The sequence below is a fragment of the Gavia stellata genome, chromosome Z (assembly GCF_030936135.1).
Source record: "Gavia stellata isolate bGavSte3 chromosome Z, bGavSte3.hap2, whole genome shotgun sequence".
Taxonomy (NCBI): domain Eukaryota; kingdom Metazoa; phylum Chordata; class Aves; order Gaviiformes; family Gaviidae; genus Gavia; species Gavia stellata.
Window position 1 is genome coordinate 83,278,974 of NC_082637.1, and position 19,551 is coordinate 83,298,524.

The following is a 19,551-nucleotide window of genomic DNA, read 5'->3' on the forward strand; positions in this document are numbered from 1 at the left end:
CACTCTTACTAATTTTCCCTGCTATCCCTGCAATCTGTTTAACATCTTAGCAGGATTTATGTTATCTGTTTATCCAGTAACTGGAATCAGCATGGCTATTGACTTAGCAGTATCTTCTGTGAAGGACATTGATGCAATAATAAATACTTACTAAAGCAAATATTAAAGTATATTTATAGTAGACAATGTAAAATCTAATTAGGAGCCAAGTTAGGGTATTATTGAGCAAAATGCCATGCAAACACATCATGAATGAGAAGTCCTATCTGAAACACCTGAACTGTTACAATAAGAAGTCAAAGGTTGTAATTCACCAGGAGGAGAAGGGTGTAATCCTAATAGGGTGGTTTACAACAGCCCTGTAGTAGGCAGATGTCACTGATGAAACAAACTGATTGTGGCTGTGACCACAGCTCCCTGCCCTCCCAGCCACTAGCCAGAGACCTTCAAGGTGGAATTAAAATACGAAAGTGATGGCTATGTCTGTATACTTTTCTCTACCAGGAATATGTGGGGATACTCAGAAATTAACTCTTTTGCCTCCAGTCATGCCTGTGTTGTGACTGACTCTCTGAGGTGTCTTTTACAGTATATTTAATGTGCAAGTGACGACGTACAGATGTAGCCCAAATGTGTAACCTGAAAAATGAAAAGTAAGGGGGCAGGAAATATATTCTGCTGACATATAAAACAGAGAGGACACAGACATTTCCAAAATTTTGAAACTGTTGTGTTTGGGATCTGCAATGACCTTTTTCAATGATCCTGCATAAACACAGTTTTTAATCTCTTCTATAGATATAGGGTATTGCTGCACCAATGATTTATATGAGTATATAGTGGGAGGGAGAAAAAAAGCACATTGGCTATCTATTAAAAATATTTTGAGAAATGACAAACCTAACCTCAAACCCTCAACCACAACCAGTTTTGTCCTTTTTGTTTTTGTTGTTTTCACTGAAGACTCACAAAGCTCCATTGAGTTAATATAATTTTATCAGTCCAATTTAGAAACGGAAGCCATTCCTCAGTCTAGATTTAGTTGCATACCTCAGTTATTTATTTTGAGGTGATGAGAAAAGAAGGCTGTTGCTGCTCTCGTGGCCAGGAGTAACAGCTGGTATTTTCTCCTCTTGAAAGGATTGCCAAGAACAGAAATACATGGAGCGCTAGTGGCGCAAAAGACTCAGAAATCTGTCTGAGCAGCTGTCACTGCGATGAACATAGTGCAAATATGCAAAACGTTTCTTTGGGTTGCCAAAATCTTCAGTGGTTTTGGCACCTCTTAGCTGTAAAACTGCATGTTCTGTGGATGGTGACAGTAATAGCAATGTCAGGGACCTCTCTGCAGCGAGTAGGAAGATGCAAGGTTTTTCATTGCATGTTTACTGAGACGCTGCCAACGGGATGGCAGAGGCAAGACAGGCATCAGTATGCTTTGGTGACTTCATATATGGATTGTTCTTTAATTTAATTTAGTTTCACAGTCAAACAAATATGAAGCAACCAGTTAGCATTTTTCACAGTAGGGTGGCAAGAAAGAGATATGCTAAGGAGCAAGTCTTCAGCTCTAGAAAGAGGCGAAGAACTCAGAAGATGGATTTAGGAAAAGAGGAGGGGAAAGGCAAGAAAATCTGGGGTTTGCACAGTTGTTGAGCATTTCTATATAAAATAAGTTACTATTTGGAAATGTGCCACTCAAGAAACATGGACTCTTTTTTTTTTCTTTCAATTTCGTGTTAGTGCAGCTTTCATAAAGGAAATTCATTGCAAAATCATGACACTAAAGTTTTGCCATTATACTTAATGGGATAATATTCCCTTAAGTGCATTGTGGGCAACTCATTCAGTTTGGATAATCCATTTTAGAGTGGGAAGGTATTGCTTCTGTCTTGTCTTCTATCTCACATGCTGAAATGGAGGGGAAAATGTCATCTGATTGTTTCAAAACAGTCTGATTCATCTTGTTGTGACTAGAGCAATCATTTCAAGGTCCTGGTAATAGAGTAGCTAATGCATGGCCCAGACGGACTTCTCTGCTATAGGACATGAGCTAAAGATCAATTATTTTTTATTTTTGAAGTCCATGTCGTTAGTCACAAACTAATATTCAAACTCCATTGACAGGTCATCTATGTGGGAAAGCTTTGCACCTTTTTCTTTTTGACTGCTGTGTAACAGGTCTACTCACAAGCATGCAAAAGGAAGAGAAACGTCTAGGACACACATCTTTTTGAAAACACAGTTGTTGAACAAAGCACAATTTGTAATTATTAGTCGCCTAAGCACTATGGGACACAAAACAAAATATAAACCACTTCCATTAAAATAAGAATCCAGAAAAAAAAAAAAAAAACTAAAGAGGTTGCTTTGTTATTTCTTTGACTATAACTAATTAAAAATAAAAATGTAAACAGGCACTAGATTCTAGCAAATAATTATATAAAATTATATTCTTTACTCCATATTTTTCTGGACACAAGAAAGAACAATACCAACCACAACATAAACTGATATAAACATTGCAGGAACATCAAGAAGGAATAATAAAATTAACATGATGTTGTAAGAGAAACTACCTAATGGTCCAGGATTGGCACTGTTGTCTGGGCAATGTGCAGCAACAGTAAAAACAAATAAACAAAATGTAATGATGCGTAAGGAATAGGGTGGGGAAAACAGCAGAAAATATAATGTCGCAATATAAATCAGTGACTTTCCCTCATCTGGAATATCATTCGGTATATTCCAGCTCTGAAAACATACATCAGAATAGTGTAAGCCATCCAGAGGAAGGTGTTTAGAATGACTTAATCCACAAAAACTCTTTTCTGAAGAGAGATTGAAAAGATATGGCTGGTTTATTTTAAAGAGAACATAAAGAGAACACAATAAAAGTATATTCCAGTAATTTGCATAACAACTACAGTACAGAAGATCAAACAGACTCATATCAGTTGTCATCACTTTTCCAATTTTCTATTTCAGGGAAAAAGCACCACCAAAACCAGATAGAATACAAAGGTCATATTCTTTATATTTCAAAAGAAAACTTACCATAAGTACAAATAATTTTCTGACGCTTTACCAGGAAGATACTTTCTCACAGGAAAGTGTAAAGATGTTTTTGTGTTTATATGGCACAAAGGCTTGGAGGTAGAAACTGACCCAAAATAATTGTCACAGTTGCAAAAGCACACAGTCATACTACCAGATGCAAGAACCAATGCCAATATATGTCAGTGAAGATGAGGTAAAAACTGATGAATAACAAACAGCTCATATGATCATTCGTTTTGATCTTGAAATGAATTTTGCTGAAAGCATGGGCAAATGAGCTACTACAATGTTTTTAAAGCTGTTCTGATTTTTAACATTGTTCTTAAGGTACAAAAATTTAGAGGCTGTTTTTGTAAACTGTTCATGCTGCTGTTTCTTTATCATTTAAATGGAGATAAAAATTTTTCCAACAGGACTCTGTTGAGGCTTACAGAATTTGCAAAATGTTCTATGAAGCTTGAACAGAAATGGTGTGCAAAACTGAAATGTGCTGTTATCCTAATGGGATTTTTGTAAACATACATGGGAAAGGTATACAGTTTCATCTGGCTTCTAAAATTTTAGCAGGTTTGGCTTGTCCTTACAAGAAATCTGCCTCAAATATTCAGTATTCACAGCCTTTCAATAAAATGAGCAATATATAACCCCACAGAGATCTTTCATCTCTCTCAATAATGCACATATGATGCATTAGTGCAATGAGAATTAAGCTCTTCTCACAGCCAGACTCTACTTCGTGTTCTCTACTTCCCATTTTTGAGATATATTTTCAGTTTACAATTCATTACAAATGTTAGAACAAATTGCTGTGCTGAAAACCAAGAACAATCATTAAAAACACATTTGTCCTCAAAAGAGAATGGTCCATATTACCTATTTTGAGGACATAATTTGCTTTTAATGTGCACTTTAAAGAGTGAGAGTTGTTTTGTTTTTGTATGTATGAGTGTATGACTTTTTTTCACATTGGTAATGATGTTACCAGATTTCAATTAAAATTTAATTCTCAAGCCCTTGGTATAATGAGTCTTGCATCAATTTAAGCTCTCTTTATGTAAACCAGACTAATATAAAGTAATAAAGTGTTTGTCTTTAGCCACTTAGAAAGGATAACTTCCAGGCCGTTGGCCTACCTGAAATTAAGTCTTAACTTTCTCAAGTCCTAACTTTTCTCTGCTTAATGTTCTAGACATTTTTCTTCCCCTTCCCTTCTTCTTTTCTCAAGATATTTTAATTTTCACATGCTATTATGTTTTCCATTGGACAAAGTCTACCCCTATTTTTCCATTTCTAGAACAGAAAAAACATAGTTGACTGCAATACCTGATGATCCCAAGAAGGTCTCCTATACCTATAAATTGGAAAAATGACTCAGATGAATTAAGAATTTGGAGATTTTTCCCCTAGTGTCCAGAAAATAAGAACAGTAATAATCTTTGGAGCATGGCAAAGGTTATTCCCAGTGGCAAAAGGACAAGTTGTGAATAAAGACAGAGATATATCTTAAGAGGACAATGAAATACAGAGAGAGTGAGGAAAGTGCTCCTGTTGGGAAAAAAATTATGGCTGTGTGAAGTCTGTTAGTTATTTTATGCACACAAGTGATCAGGGAGCTGTGTTCTCGGACCAGATGCTAGAAGAAGTGTTGCTAAGACATCTTGTAGGAGCACCCCATGCTCATAGATCTGAAAAAAATTTTAGTATTTTAATTTTTAGCAAACACATATTTGATAGGCAGGTAAGATGAACATACCTGATAAGTGATAAATGACCATTTGTCTTTCTGAGAAAGGGCACACTGGGGGTTGTTTTTAAAATATGCTCAAAAATTCATTTGACCTTAAAAAGTGGGAATTCACCAGACAATGTAAAAAAGCTTGTCTGTCTATAATTTCTATGGCCTTAAGATAAGTTTTATTCATTCTTTGGAACTTTGTTATTGTTCTGAAATCAAGTAAATCATACACTAGACAAAGTAAATTCTACATAGAAATTAGAACTAAATGCCATATGTAAGGCTAAGAAAGAAAAGACAGCTACTTAGTAAATACAGGGGAAACATGCTAATATACAAACCAGAAGATTCTAACTTAAGAAACTCAAATGAAAACAAAAACTTTACAATGGAAATGTTGACTAAGAACATAAGGCAAATGAAAACAAATGTTCTGTAGAGTTCGTGGTAAAAACTACAGCATTTCTATCCATTTCTATCCAAAGCAAAGTACGAATTCCTTAAGCAGCAGTAAGTTGGAAAAATATTCTTCAAAGGAAGGAAAAACATCGGATGAGAAATTTTCTCATTACCCTTTTAATAAATGTGAACAGAATATGATAAAATGTGGGAGAGTTGGTTTTATTTTTTGTTTGCTTTTATTCTTTTGCATTGCTTTTAGTAAGCAGCTGAAGGAGAGCAGCTATGTATCAGGAAAAAGGGAGGAGGGGAAGCCCTCGTAAATTCTACTAACATTAATTATTCAACACATGGTCAGATTTATTGCAATCATTATCTCCTGTGCTTATAGGCCATGCAATGTCTTATGCCTTGACGCTATTTCTGGAACCTAAAGATCAGAAATAACTTGTCTGGCTTTTTGCCTTTTTGAACAAGATTATGTAATTTCCCACAATTACTAAAATGGATGATGAATGCACTCTTTACTTAAAAATGCTAAATAGATGGAATTATCATAAAGGTGTTCACTTTGCCTTTTGGCAATAAAAAAGCTGTTGCAAAAGTCATGTTTTAGTGAGCTACTTGGTATTCAGGTTCCTGGTGTAGTCAATTTAACTAGAATATGATACTTCATTGGCAAAAAACTAGAATATTACCACCTTAGCATTCTTCCTGCTTTCTGTAAGATGCTTACAGGTCACAGCTTTATTTGCACTGGTCGTGGTTTGAATTCTAATATTTTTATATTTGGCAGAAAAAGGTGATTATGGAATACACTAGAGATACAGAAATTTGAACTCAATTTCTCTTTTGTCTTTCCTAGTAAATAGTATAGGTACACAGTGAATGAGTGATTATTTTTTATTCCATACACATCTTAGTTTTGTATGTTCCTGACAAAAATGGGGTGTTTCATACAATCTAAACTGAAGAGCTATGGCATGACTGTCATATCATTTACTAAGCAGAGATGGGAGATAAGTTCATTAAATCATACGTCGTTATTGCTGAAATTTTGGACGGGTGAAACAGCTTTGCCCTGACATTGTGGGATCACTTTCAACCAAAATCATCTCATTAGTATGCAGATTATCCACGGTGCTGTACAAGATCCTTGATTGCTTCTTGCTACAGCTGATAACAATGATTTCCAGAACCAGAAGGAAGCAAGTTTTTCTTCTTCTTCTTCCAAAGTTTTTTTTTCCAATATATTTCCCCCATTCATATGGTATTGAAAGTCTTCATTTATATGAAAGTCTAACCATAGGTCTACAAGGTGTGCCCACCTTACCCCATGCCCATAAAAGAGGATGAGATCATCTGACCATTAAGTTAGTGGTGACATTATTCTAGAGCATGGTGCAAAGTCTTTCTAGAGCACTTTCTACACTGAGGGTTTGATGGCTAAGATTGCATAGCTTCTCTGCTATCAGTGGTTTTCTGTTCTTATCCTCATAATTTTTTCAGGAACACTTTGGAAGGAACCTTAAGTGCACTAGTGAAAGTTTGCCATTCCAGGGAAAGTGTAAAGAAAATGGAAGAGCTACTTTGAGATATGTCTTTATTAAAAATGCATGCATTTATATTGTTATAAACATGTGCTAACACTGAGCAGCCTCTCATTGTTAGAAGGCTGAAAGCAACTTGAAACTTGTCATTAAGTGCTAGTTCTTTCCCACTTGTGCAACAGCACAAAGGTATTGGTCTATCAGGTCCTTTACACAGAGTCCACCATAACTTTTGACATAGTTAAGAAATAGCTTTTGTTGGGAGCTTTTTACTTAGCAATACACAGCAGAAAAATGTAGATAAATAGTTAGCAGACAGAGTTAGGGTGTGTACTTTATGCAGTTTTAACTCCTCGGTGAGGGACATGAAGGCCACAACATTTCAGCAGCCAAAAAGCCTCAACGTACTATCTCCTGCCCCCAACTCCTTTGGGCTCTTTGCCACGGTATGTAGGAAGAATTTATTTCAATATTTTTCTGTTCAAGTGAGTATACATTGTTAAAGCATAGTCACTTGCATTTTAAAAAGAAAAAAGTTTTTTAACTATTTAAATGCTCAACTCTGATACCAGCCAAAACTACCAAGAGCAATACAGAGAAACAGTTCTGTATGAGCAGTGTTTTTATTAAAATGGAATTAATCCCTAAAGATTACATTGTTTGGCTTCATCAGCTCTAGTGAGTCTGGAAAAAGGGATGTAACATTTTTCACCACACAAATCCCCCTCTAAAGGTACTAACTAAACTCAGTGTCTTGTACCATTTATTTTAACAGTATTTATTTTTGAATGAAAAATTTAAAATTAAATTGAAAAAGAATTAATAAGGGCACCATTTACTTTTTTCTTAATGAGCTTTTTCATAGAACAGAAGAACAACTCTAAAATGCACAGATTTGTAGGTCTGTTACTTTAAAAGAATACTAAATAGTTAAAAGTGGATGAAACATGCTCAAAAGTAATAAACTTTGCAAAGATGTTACAGCAGGTGTACTACCGATAAGCTGCAGCTTAAAGTCTTAAAAGGTCATTTGCAATTCATACAGAAACCTATATCTGTGCTGCATGTACTTTAAAAGGTTGTGTGCAACAGAGCAGAAAAAGAAATTATTTTAATCTGCTAAATATTGTTCTGATACAACCTTCTGAGACAAAAATGTTAATTTAGTACCTGTGGCATTCAGAACGTTCTGTTTTTGCGATTATTTGCCTATTTTACATGGCCATGTGACAGTCCATTTAAAATACAAATGATCATCAACAATAGTCCTTTATGGTAGAGGAAAGTCCTATAGAAAAAGCTGGTAATTTGAATTTCTAATGAAAAAGTCTGCAGATATATGTTCTATTATTTTGTTGAAAATGAGTGTATTTTAGTTGAAATAATATACTTCTCTCTTTTAAAGAGTCAATAGATGCAAGAGTCATAAACATCTAGATAATGCAGGCAAATTATTTGGACACCTGAAACTAGAGTCATTGCAGAATTAGAGAGAGAGACAGAAATAAAGCCTGAAGTCGTGCAAGAGCTGGTCCCGTTCCCAACATGAAACCATCCAGCTTCCAAACTGTGTTGATGCACTGGCATCTGAGCTGTAAGATGCCATTCTGGCACCTTATAATAACAGAATGGAAAACAGACTCCTTTCCACCATGAATGCTGCCTTTACTGGTATGTGGGACTGGCAGTAGTAGAAAGCTTTTGTGCTGGCTCTCCACACCGCAATTTGCCATTAGGAAATGAGATGTTAAGTAGACAGTTAGGGTTTGTTCAGGTGCTTTAGCAGTGGGCAGAATGTTTCCAGTTAGAAGATGCAAACTATTAAAATGTTACCTAAATTAAAAAAAATAATCTGACAGACACACTCTAGCAAGTTTTAAAGAATGAAAATTTGCAACCTTGGCAAAAATGCTTGTCAGATTTCATTTAATATGATAATGTGGTTTCATTACTTTTTAATTGAATTATACTTAGCTAATACTTGACAGCTAAGACTCTTAATTTTATAGGAAGCCATTTCACAATGCAAGAAGTCTTAAGTGATCAACTAATTGGAAGAGCTTTCTGAATGTCAAGCATTATGTAAATGAAACTCCTAGCCTATTTAACCTGCTCTTCTAATGTAATTTTGTGAACTGTGTTCAAAGAGTGTAGTAAAGTATACTGCGTTACTGCAGCAGTACAAAGAGCAAGATTGCTGCAATGAGCATTCTTCTATCACCTTTAGTGTTTTTTTACATTATCCTTGGAAGTCATTAAAAAACCCACTGTTCTACACCAGTTTGAAAACTGTATTTAAAATTTTAGTTTATGCAGTGGAACTTCTTCTTATACAAAGGGAATTATCCTTTAAAACTTACAAATGTGTCAATCTGATCATGTTGCTGTTTCAGTGGCATTAAAATTCCCACTTGGATTTCTTTGTCTCCCCCCCCAGTCTGGACCAGTAATGATTGTGTTACATCTTTCTGTCATTTTTCACAAGTCTGCCTTTCAGCTAAGACTTCTCTATACATTGTTCATAAATATGTATTGGTACTACACAGACTGCTGAGAGCAGATGAATGACCAGGGTGGTGTCAGGTACTCCAGAACCCTTCCTGACAGATACCTTTAACTTGGTTTTCAGAGTTCCCATTAGCAGGGGTTTTACAGCACCTCCCCAGACAACTAATTTCAGTGCTGTACTAGACTTTCAGTCACAACATTCTTCTCCTAGAGTCTTTGTCTGTAATTTACTTCCATTTCTACTTGTCTTATCCCTGGTGAAAAGAGGGAACAGTCTGAAAGCTGTTACCACATTTATTTTCAGCCTTCAGCAGGAAAAAAACACTAAATCTTGCAGTTGTGTTTTTCAGATCACTTTTGTTGCTCTCTCTTGCATCTCCTGCAGCTGGTCCCCGAGCGGATCTGCCTTCATTTGATCACTGTGAGATGGATACATAACAGTGTGAAACCTCACAGCTTCAGCACCAGTGGATATTGGCAAGTTCAGGCAAGTGAGTCCCAAAGGGGCATTGCCCCCTTAGAAACAAAGACATCTAGTATTCTGTATATCCCAGTATTGTGGAATTTATACGCCTAAATACAATGCATTGGACAGTGTCCTACCACTGTAAGGTGATCTACAAGATATGGGATGAGCTGATTCCTTATGTATGCTTACACCAGCATCAATCACGTCAGCATTGGCATTAGGCACATCGGCTCAGTGTTGGGTTCATCCCCCAGCACTATTTCTGCTGACCAAAGGTGGTCCTTGAGTATTTGCATTGCACAATCGATTGTAGCATTTCTTACCTCACCAGCAACCTTGACTCTCTTGCAGGGAGTTGTTCTGTCCCTGGCATCCCTGCTTCCAGCCAGTTTAACCCCTTCTGCAGTCAGACCTTCTTGCCATCCATGCCAGATCACGAATTACCAGTGCTGAGTGATTACAGTTTGAATTTTCCCTCCACCAGGCAAATTTTCCCTCCCTCCCTCCACAGCGTTATGGAGAAGGCTTTTGTTAAAAGTAAAATTGAAATGTTGCAGAATATCTACCATTTAACAATAAAGTAACAAACTCATTCTTTGTGGTGTCTATTTTTCAGCTGCACTTTTAATCCAACTATTCATGTTCGCAAGTACACATTAGTAAAGTGTGTCCTTGAGAAATAGTTTATTAATATTATAATCACAGGTTGATTACATTATGTAAGATTTCCTTTCTAAGTGGGGCCATAATATTAAGACCCTAAATCTTTTTTTTAAAGGTACTTACATGAGTGGTCTGTTTTTTTCTAAAATGTTAAGTATTCGGTGTTTCCAGCAGTTCAGGAAAGAATTTAAGAGTTTAAGTGCTCATTTATTAAAAAAAAAGGAAAGATGTCTGCAGTGGCTATAAAAGCAGTAAATGCCTGATTATTCAGCTATAAAACACAGCTACAGCTCCCATTGCCTTTAACTAGAGTGGAATATTTTCTGCACCTTAAAAAGTCAGACTCTACTGTATGTCCAGGACATTTTACTTCACGAAATCAGTAGTCAGCCATAAGATATCAGCATTTGAAATCCAGCTTTCTCTACCCAGTCTAAGCATTCTCTGTTCAGTTGACTCAAGCTTTGATTTACTAGACTAAAAGGGAAAAATTTAATCATTTTATTGACCTTTTTACCTAATTGTCTACAAAGCTTGATACCTTCTACCATTCCCTCCATCCCCCAGGTTTTGGCCACGTTTCTGAGGAGTTCTTTTCTCTGAATGCCTCTGTTCACCTCTGAACATGTGTTTAAGGGAAAACCTAAAGATTCATACTCCTGTGACTCCAATACAGTCATGTGTTTAGTCTCAGCAAGAACAACATAGAGAAGTTGAATCATAAAGGAGCTGAAGCTTAAATTGTACACATACGCAAAATTCATGAAAACACAGTATACTCATTATTCATCCATAATCAGCAGCCACAAAAGTTTTTTTTGATGCAAGTAACATGTAGGTCTGTCCTGGTTTCAGCTGGGATAGGCTTAATATTCTTCCTTGTAGCTGGTATAGTATTGTGGTTTGGGTTTAAGATGAGAATAATGTTGATAACACACTGATGTTTTAGTCGTTGCTGAGCAGTGCTTACACTAAGTCAAGGAGTTTTCAGCTTCTGCCAGGTGCACAAGAAGCTGGGAGGGGACACGGCCAGGACAGCTGACCCAAACTGGCCAAAGGGATATTCCAGGCCATATGATGTCATGCGGAACAGAAAAACAGGGGGGCACAGCCGCTGTTCCGGAACTGGCTGGGCATCAGTCAGCAGGTCATTGTCATCATCGTCATCGTCATCGTCATCGTCTTCTTCTTCCTCTTCTTCTTCTTCTTCTTCTTCTTCTTCTTCTTCTTCTTCTTCTTCTTTTCTTCTTCTTCTTCTTCTTCTTCTTCTTCTTCTTCTTCTTCTTCTTCTTCTTCTTCTTCTTCTTCTTCTTTTCTTCTTCTTCTTCTTCTTCTTCTTCTTACTTTCTTCCTTTTTTGTTCTATTAAATTGTTTTTATCTCCACCCATGAGTTTTACCTTTTCTCTCATTCTCTCCCCCATCCCACTGTGGGGGAGTGACCGAGCGCCTGTGTGGTGCTTAATTGCTGGCTGGGGTTAAACCATGACAAGGTCTATACTTTGTCCTTCTCCTTGTTCCTGTGTCAGTGCACTACAATACAGTAACGAGATTATTTCTCTCTTTGTAAACATTTAGGAGAATAAATTTGCTTTTACAAATGTTCTAAATTTCTTTGGCCCCAGAATATTCAGCATCAAAGGTTGAAGATAACTTTTTAATTGAATTTCCAGTTTATAATGAAATATAAAAAGATTTGTGCACTTGGCACAGAGTCAATACAGTCCTTAATTGTAAAAGGATAAGCTATCCAGTAAGGCAATATTTTTGGTTATCTTTCTTTCAGATTAATTTCTGGAGAAAGAAAATCCTGAAAGCACTACAAAATTTTGCTCCAGAGGAGGTGACTCCTTAGCCAGATTATTGGAGACGTATGGGGGAAATACTTGGGAAGAGAAGAATATGGTACTTCTGCCATGAAGAGAGTAAGATCTACGCCGTCCCACGGAAGCACATAAATTTCTTTTAAATGATGGTAATGCCTTGAAGAACAAACCCCAATTGTATGTAAAGCTATTCTGATCAAATATTCTTCCTACCTTTTTGCTGCCATGAAGCTATATTTGAGTGCTGAAAACATGTTAAGACTAGACCTTAAATGAAAACATATTGAGAGGTATACACATATTAACAGGTGCTGAAAGTTTTCCTTTCTAAATGAAAAATGTTGGAAGCTAAAATCACATGGTTTGTGATGGAAGGTGTTGCATCATATTAAACACCAAAAAGCTACTGCTACAGTATCATGAACTTTCGGTCATTTATTTATTACACAATCTGAACTGGAATAATCTGATGCTGGTTAATATTTGAACTTGGTGAATAGTTACATCATTTCTCAAGGTTACCTCTCCTAAAATCTGTTTCTGCTTCCAGTGTTTGTAGTACCCCATCCAGCAGACTTGTTTGAGCTATTAAACAATCAGACTTTGCAGTAAAAGTTAAACTGCCTAATATGCTAGCATTCAGCATTTCAGAAAGCACTTTGTATGTTAATATTTTGGAATTGTCATATCTTTCAGCTGCACTAAGAAGAATGAATTGCAATCTCATGCTGGATTTCAGAGTATCTATTAGAGACTCATTAAGTATTACACCATTTTCTTTTAGCAGCAGTCTGGTATGTGACCATCCAGTTCTTCAAATACTAAAGATCAATAGTAACACAAGAAATTTTTTTTTTTTTTGTATGTGAGAATTTGTCTTATGGATAACAATCAATCATTTCTTTAAATGGGTGTAAAAAAGTGATATGCATCATACGAATTGATTTAAACCAGTACCTCAAAGTATTCTCATGCATTGTTGTATGAAGGGAACTGGATTTATAAGTGAGCTAAGGACGGACCTTTGCCCTTTGCAGGGTCTGACATGTAGAACCAATAAAGCTGATGGCGGGAGTGCCTCAGGCAGAAGTTCCACTTTCAAGGGAAGTCCTCTGTCTAAAGAGATTAAGCAGAAGAGGAGGGATGCAATAAGTGAATGGTGGAGTTCAATTTATTTTACATAGAAACAAGCTAGGTTTAAAATTTGAGTTTATCAATACATTACCTTTCTCTTTTTTTTCCTTCCTGAGGGAGTGAGAAAGGCAGGGGAATAAAGGGAACTTATCTTTTACTCATCGGTATTTTATTTTTAACTTTTGCTGGTTTTTTGTAATAGGTTGTTATTGAATAAGAGTTGAAAGTAATTTCCTTCTAACCATATTGATGTTTTCTGGTTGACAAGAACATACTTAAGGGTGATACCAAAATAACTTAGGTGGCACACATTTGACTGGTAATTTCTGTGGATGATTAGTAGATTAATATATAATCCAGTGAGCAGTGTATGCAATTGTTGCTGTTTGTAAAAAATTATGCCTTAGACTATGTTGCCTACATATTTTTTAAACTATATGCAGGTATTTATAGTAGCTGAATATGCAGATGACTATTTCCAAACAATGTGTGAACAAGAATTATGAATAATTATTTGCTGATACTTAATCTACTCTGCAAAATTTCCCAAGGATGGGTGTTTATTTTGTGACAAAATGCTCGGTTTCTTTTATTTCTGATCCTGACTCATTTAACATTAGTAGTGCAGAAAAGGAATAACAGTCTAATGATATAAACCCCACTGATTTCACTGTCAACCTGCAGTTAAACACAGCATCTGATGCAGATTAGTAGTAATTATTAAGACTCAGTGATCTTAAAATTATTCTGAGAAATACACTCCCCATTTTTGTCTAAAAGGAATAAGAACAAGTGAGTGCTCTCTGGTTTGACGATATGAGGTTGATAAAGAAAAAAAACCCTGGGAAATGTTTCTTTTACACTACCATTACTGGTTGCCATAACTATCAAAACAGAGCATGTCATAACACGAAGGTGAAGGAAGAACTGCTAACCAAAAGAAAACTGTTAGGATCCTCTTTCCACAAGATAAAGATTAATCTGAAGACAAAAGAAGAATGATATCCTCTTTCCATTTTGTGTACAACATTTAGAGATACGCACAAAGTCAGGCAAACCAACCTTGTTTATGCTAAACTATGTTAATGAGAGATAAAATAAATCCCTATATAAATGTATATACATGCTTATATACATGGTCTATTTGGGTAGGCTTATTCCCTGGGGAATCCTTCTGGTCTTCAGTCTTCCTGGAAGATTGCTCAGATTTTTAGTATTTTAATACTATGGACAATTTTATATGATTTTATATTGTCTTTTACAAGAACTTGAGAACCATTGAAAATTTGCTTTCAAAGCTGTGGCAGTTCCTCCACTCTCTGTCTTAAAGAATTCCTGAGTGATTTCTTTTGCACATTGCCCATAGCTGTTCAATATTAACCTGTTGTACGTGCTGGGTTAAGGTAGTGTTAAGGCCTCAAGCTCTAGTATTGTTAATTGAATGTTAATATTGAAACATATATTAAAAGTATGGATTAAATAAAGCTGGTAACTGATCATGATGAACACATTACTGTAATGCTTGAGTATGCATGAGAATTCAGAACATGACCTAACTATAACTTAGTTAAATGTTTAATGAATAGCATATTAATTACACCACACAGTTCTTCAGTACTGTAAAACTTGAACGCTCATGTGCATTTGAAAGACAAATCTTAATGTCCTCCTGTTCTTTTATTTCCTAATATGTGTTTTTTCCCCATCTTTGGTCACATTCATTCCCTCTCTCAGCCAAGGGAGTTTCTTCAACCCATAGTAGTACTTATGGGTTCTGGACCTTGCTACCCATTTTATTTTTCTTTTTGATGTTTGGTGTAATTATGGGGGAAAGCTGCAAAATGTGAGATGACTGGATGCACCTGGCAGAATAACGTTTTGTTATGCCATGTCAGCTGGTCAAGTTATGCCACAAAACTTTGCTTTTAGGGGAAAAAATATTCTGAAATACAAATTCATTTTTATGTCTAAACAGTTTAAGCATTCCACACTGCTACCACTCAGAATTCCCTGTTGGTCACCTAAAGCACTGTTCAATCTCAGCACAGCCTGCCTTTCTTGATAAACAGGGAGAAATAGCGAAGTGCCATAAGAAAGGATTTGTGTGACAAGGAGCAGACACCTTAACAAGTGTATTATTTAGCCTTGACACCACCCCCCCACCCCCCCAAGTTTCCGATCTGGGTCCATAGAAGCAATGAAAAAAGATTCAAAAGAGGTTCTTATCTTGACCAAATTAATTTGCATGATGCGACACAAAATGCAATCAACTTTAATACATAACTTGAAAGGTCAGTTTGAAGGATTAGAGCAGTTTGGCTGTGAAGTGTGCCCAGAAATCTTGATCTGAAAGATGATGATGAATTTCTTCAAATTATTATTGGAGCAATAAAAAGCACAAGGTTGAAATGTTTGAAAATTAGGTGTGCTCACATAATTTCCAACTCATTGGTTTCCCATCTAGAAAGGGAGAAAACAGCCTGGGGAATTCTTTGAGGATGTGAATCATGAAAACCCCTCATCTAAAGGCTGCTGTAGGTTCAGATCTCTGCAGAAATGGTTATTAAAGTCCCTTGAGGAAATCCAAAGGCAGCTGTAGTGCTGCAGGATATGCCTTTAGATGGTAGGAAAAGTTCATCCAGGTAGATGAATTCCCACACTGACTGAACTTTTCTCTTCCCCTGTATGCTTGTGGAGGCTTTGGTGCTGTGATGCAGGGCAATGGAGGACTCTCAAGAACATGCAAATGGTAGATCATTCTTTATATTCAGTACAAAGTGGGAAGCTGGGGAATGCTTACCCAGCTGTAGCAAGAAGCAATTCTCTGATGGCTGTCTGCAAAACATTCTTCTATTCAAGCCAGAGGAAGGAAGTCAAATGCCCCGTTAGCCAAATCCTCTCATCATTTCTTTTTAGCATTTTAGTACTATTTGATTCTATCCAAACCCAGCACTGCCTGTCTTGGGTCTACCTATAAAAATGTCAACGAAGACACTGACGAATATTGGCCAATACCCTGCTCTATTTTCAATCTAATTTAATCTTATGGTTCCAAATATCTTGCTATGTTTTCTTAAAGCCTCAAAAGTGAAAGGTAAATTTTAATGAGAATATATTCTCTTTAATGAGAATATTTATCTATGTATTTTTTGCACATGCTATAATAGTGAGACTTTTTTTTCCTGCTTATACCAGCAGGTTCTACAATAAAAGTCATGCCATGGATCTTCCAAAACTGCAATGAGAGACTGATGTCAAGAGTCTCACTTCAACTCATTTTGCCACAAAGAGAAGCTGAGCTACATGATGTTCTTTTTCTTTTTCTTTTTTTTTTTTTTTAATATATGAAGTAGCTGCTCACCAAGCTAAAACTATGGTAGAGATAGTCCTTCCCTCCTATGCATCTGCAACAGACCTGAAAAATTAAAAAGGTGCAGCAAGGCAAAGAAACTCTTGAAGAAATTAAGATAAGATTAAATTTTCCTTTCAGACTGTGTGAACATTTTGTTCTCATTGGGGCTTCTTATCTGATGCTCAGCATTACAGTTTAACCTCAACATTGCTGATAGATCAAAGCAGCCAGGTGAGGAGTCATGTTTAGCCAACTGCTTCCCTGAACAAAATATTTTGGGGTACTGTTAGGCACAATTCACAAATGAGATAGAGAAATGTTACCACCATCCATACAGTCAATAACCTGATAAGCAAGGTGATAAGATAATACCTGTGCCCTTTGCATATTTTTTTTTACAATCAATGGAATAGACTTCATATCCCAGAAAATGAGGGGCAGTAATATTTCCTCTCATCCTCCAAAGTACCCCTAGTCACAGTCAAAGTTAATAACCAGCCTTACTTATTCAAAGATGGTGTCCCTAGCAGGTAGACAGGTCACGTTCAATGTACAGAGTGAGCAATTAGAAGTTTAATATATACCCTTTGGAAACAGGAAGAATAATTTGTCTACTTATAAGTGATTATTATCAAATACCAGGATACGTTTCAGACACTATTTCTGATGAAATAGTTTCAGCTAATGGGTAATGATATGTATCTGATGAACTCTGAAGACTTTGTAAATCCTTTGGATTTCCGAAAGCAAATACATGAAATCAGCAGATTATATTACTGTCAACTAAAGGATTAGCCAGGAAGAAAAAAAAATAAATACAAATAGCTAATCTGCTAGGAAGTAAGACAAAAATAGTAACTTCCTGCTATGTCCACCGTCCATAGAGCTGTGACGTTTCAAAGGAATTTATGTTAATGAACATAAGGGTCAACTGAGAGTGACATGAGTGAAAAATCTTGGCGCTGCCATTCACAATGAAAAAAATGAATCTGAAAAAGAAGGCAAATTTTATTATACATCAAAATAGAAAAATTCTTTCTTTGCTTGGTGAATTCGTGGTGAATGGAGTTAAATCCAGTTGGCAGCTGGTCACAAGTGGAGTCCCCCAGGGCTCAGTTTTGGGGCCGGTCTTGTTTAATATATTTATCGATGATCTGGATGAGGGGATTGAGTGCTCCCTCAGCAAGTTTGCGGACAACACCAAGCTGGGTGGAAGTGTTGATCTGCTGGAGGGTCGGAAGGCTCTGCAGAGGGATCTGGACAGGCTGGATCAATGGGCCGAGGCCAACGGTATGAGGTTCAATAAGGCCAAGTGCCGGGTCCTGCACTTGGGTCACAACAACCCCATGCAATGCTACAGGCTTGGGGAAGAGTGGCTGGAAAGCTGCCCCACAGGAAAGGACCTGGGGTTGTTGATTGACAGCCAGCTGAATACGAGCCAGCAGTGTGCCCAGGTGGCCAAGAAGGCCAACGGCATCCTGGCCTGTATCAGAAATGGTGTGGCCAGCAGGAGTAGGGAGGTGATCGTGCCCCTGTACTCGGCTCTGGTGAGGCCGCACCTCGAATGCTGTGTTCAGTTTTGGGCCCCTCACTCCAAGAAGGACATTGAGGTGCTGGAGCGTGTCCAGAGAAGGGCGACGGAGCTGGTGAGGGGTCTGGAGCACAGGTCTGATGAGGAGCGGCTGAGGGAGCTGGGGGTGTTCAGTCTGGAGAAGAGGAGGCTGAGGGGAGACCTCATCGCTCTCTACAACTACCTGAAAGGGGGTTGCAGAGAGGTGGGTGTTGGTCTCTTCTCCCATGTGACGAGAGACAGGACAAGAGGAAATGGCCTCAAGTTGTGCCAGTAAAGGTTCAGATTGGATATTAGGAAAAATTTCTTTCCTGAGAGAGTGGTGAGACACTGGAACAGGCTGCCCAGGGGAGTGGTGGAGTCACCATCCCTGGAGGTGTTCAAGGAACGTGTGGACGTGGCATTGTGGGACATGGTTTAATGGGCATGGTGGTGTTTGTTGGTTGATGGTTAGACTTGATGATCTTACAGGTCTTTTCCAACCTTAGGGATTCTGTGTGGGATTCTGTGAGGGATTCTGTGTGATTCTTTTACAGTATAACAATATGGAGCTTCCTTGGCACCATTCAATCTGTCGAACAGCTCAAGGTCATATGCAATATGGAATAGATGTTGCTTTTTTTAAAGCAACAGAATTTTGAGTACTGTACAATCATACCTGTTGGAAATATGATCTATGATGTTGTAACTGCAATCATAAAGAACCTTGTGCTTTTATAAGTCTTAGACTTATCTGTCAGCTAGATAAAAGGAAAACTCAATAATGGTCACACACTTATCGAATGCATCCATCCTTTTAATTCTGAAGAAGAACCAGAGATACAGAATATATGAACTTAGAGTGAAAGATTATTCTATGTGACAGTTATGTTATTAAGCTGTGAGAACTGCATAGAAATTTCCACATGTGTTTGATTTACACAGAGGTGTTTTGTATCAGAATAGCTGTTTTCAACTTTTTGATTAGCAAACCATTGCAACTTAGAGTTGAAGTACAAGCAGACCTCTGTCTGCTGAAGTTAAATTAAGGGAAAGTAATATGAACAACTTTGTCAAAAATCACAACAGCTTAGACTTCTCACAGTAGTAAAAATACACACATAATAATGTAAATCAAGTAAGACATTAGATATTGAAAATTGCCCTTATTGTTAAAAACAGGTGTTTAACTTTACCTGCCTTTTCCTGGTGGATTGAATTGCTTTTCATAGTTCTTGCACATCATGTCTGCACTTCCTCTGTCTTTTTCTACTTATCCTAGGATATCCCATCCTTTCACTTAGCTAC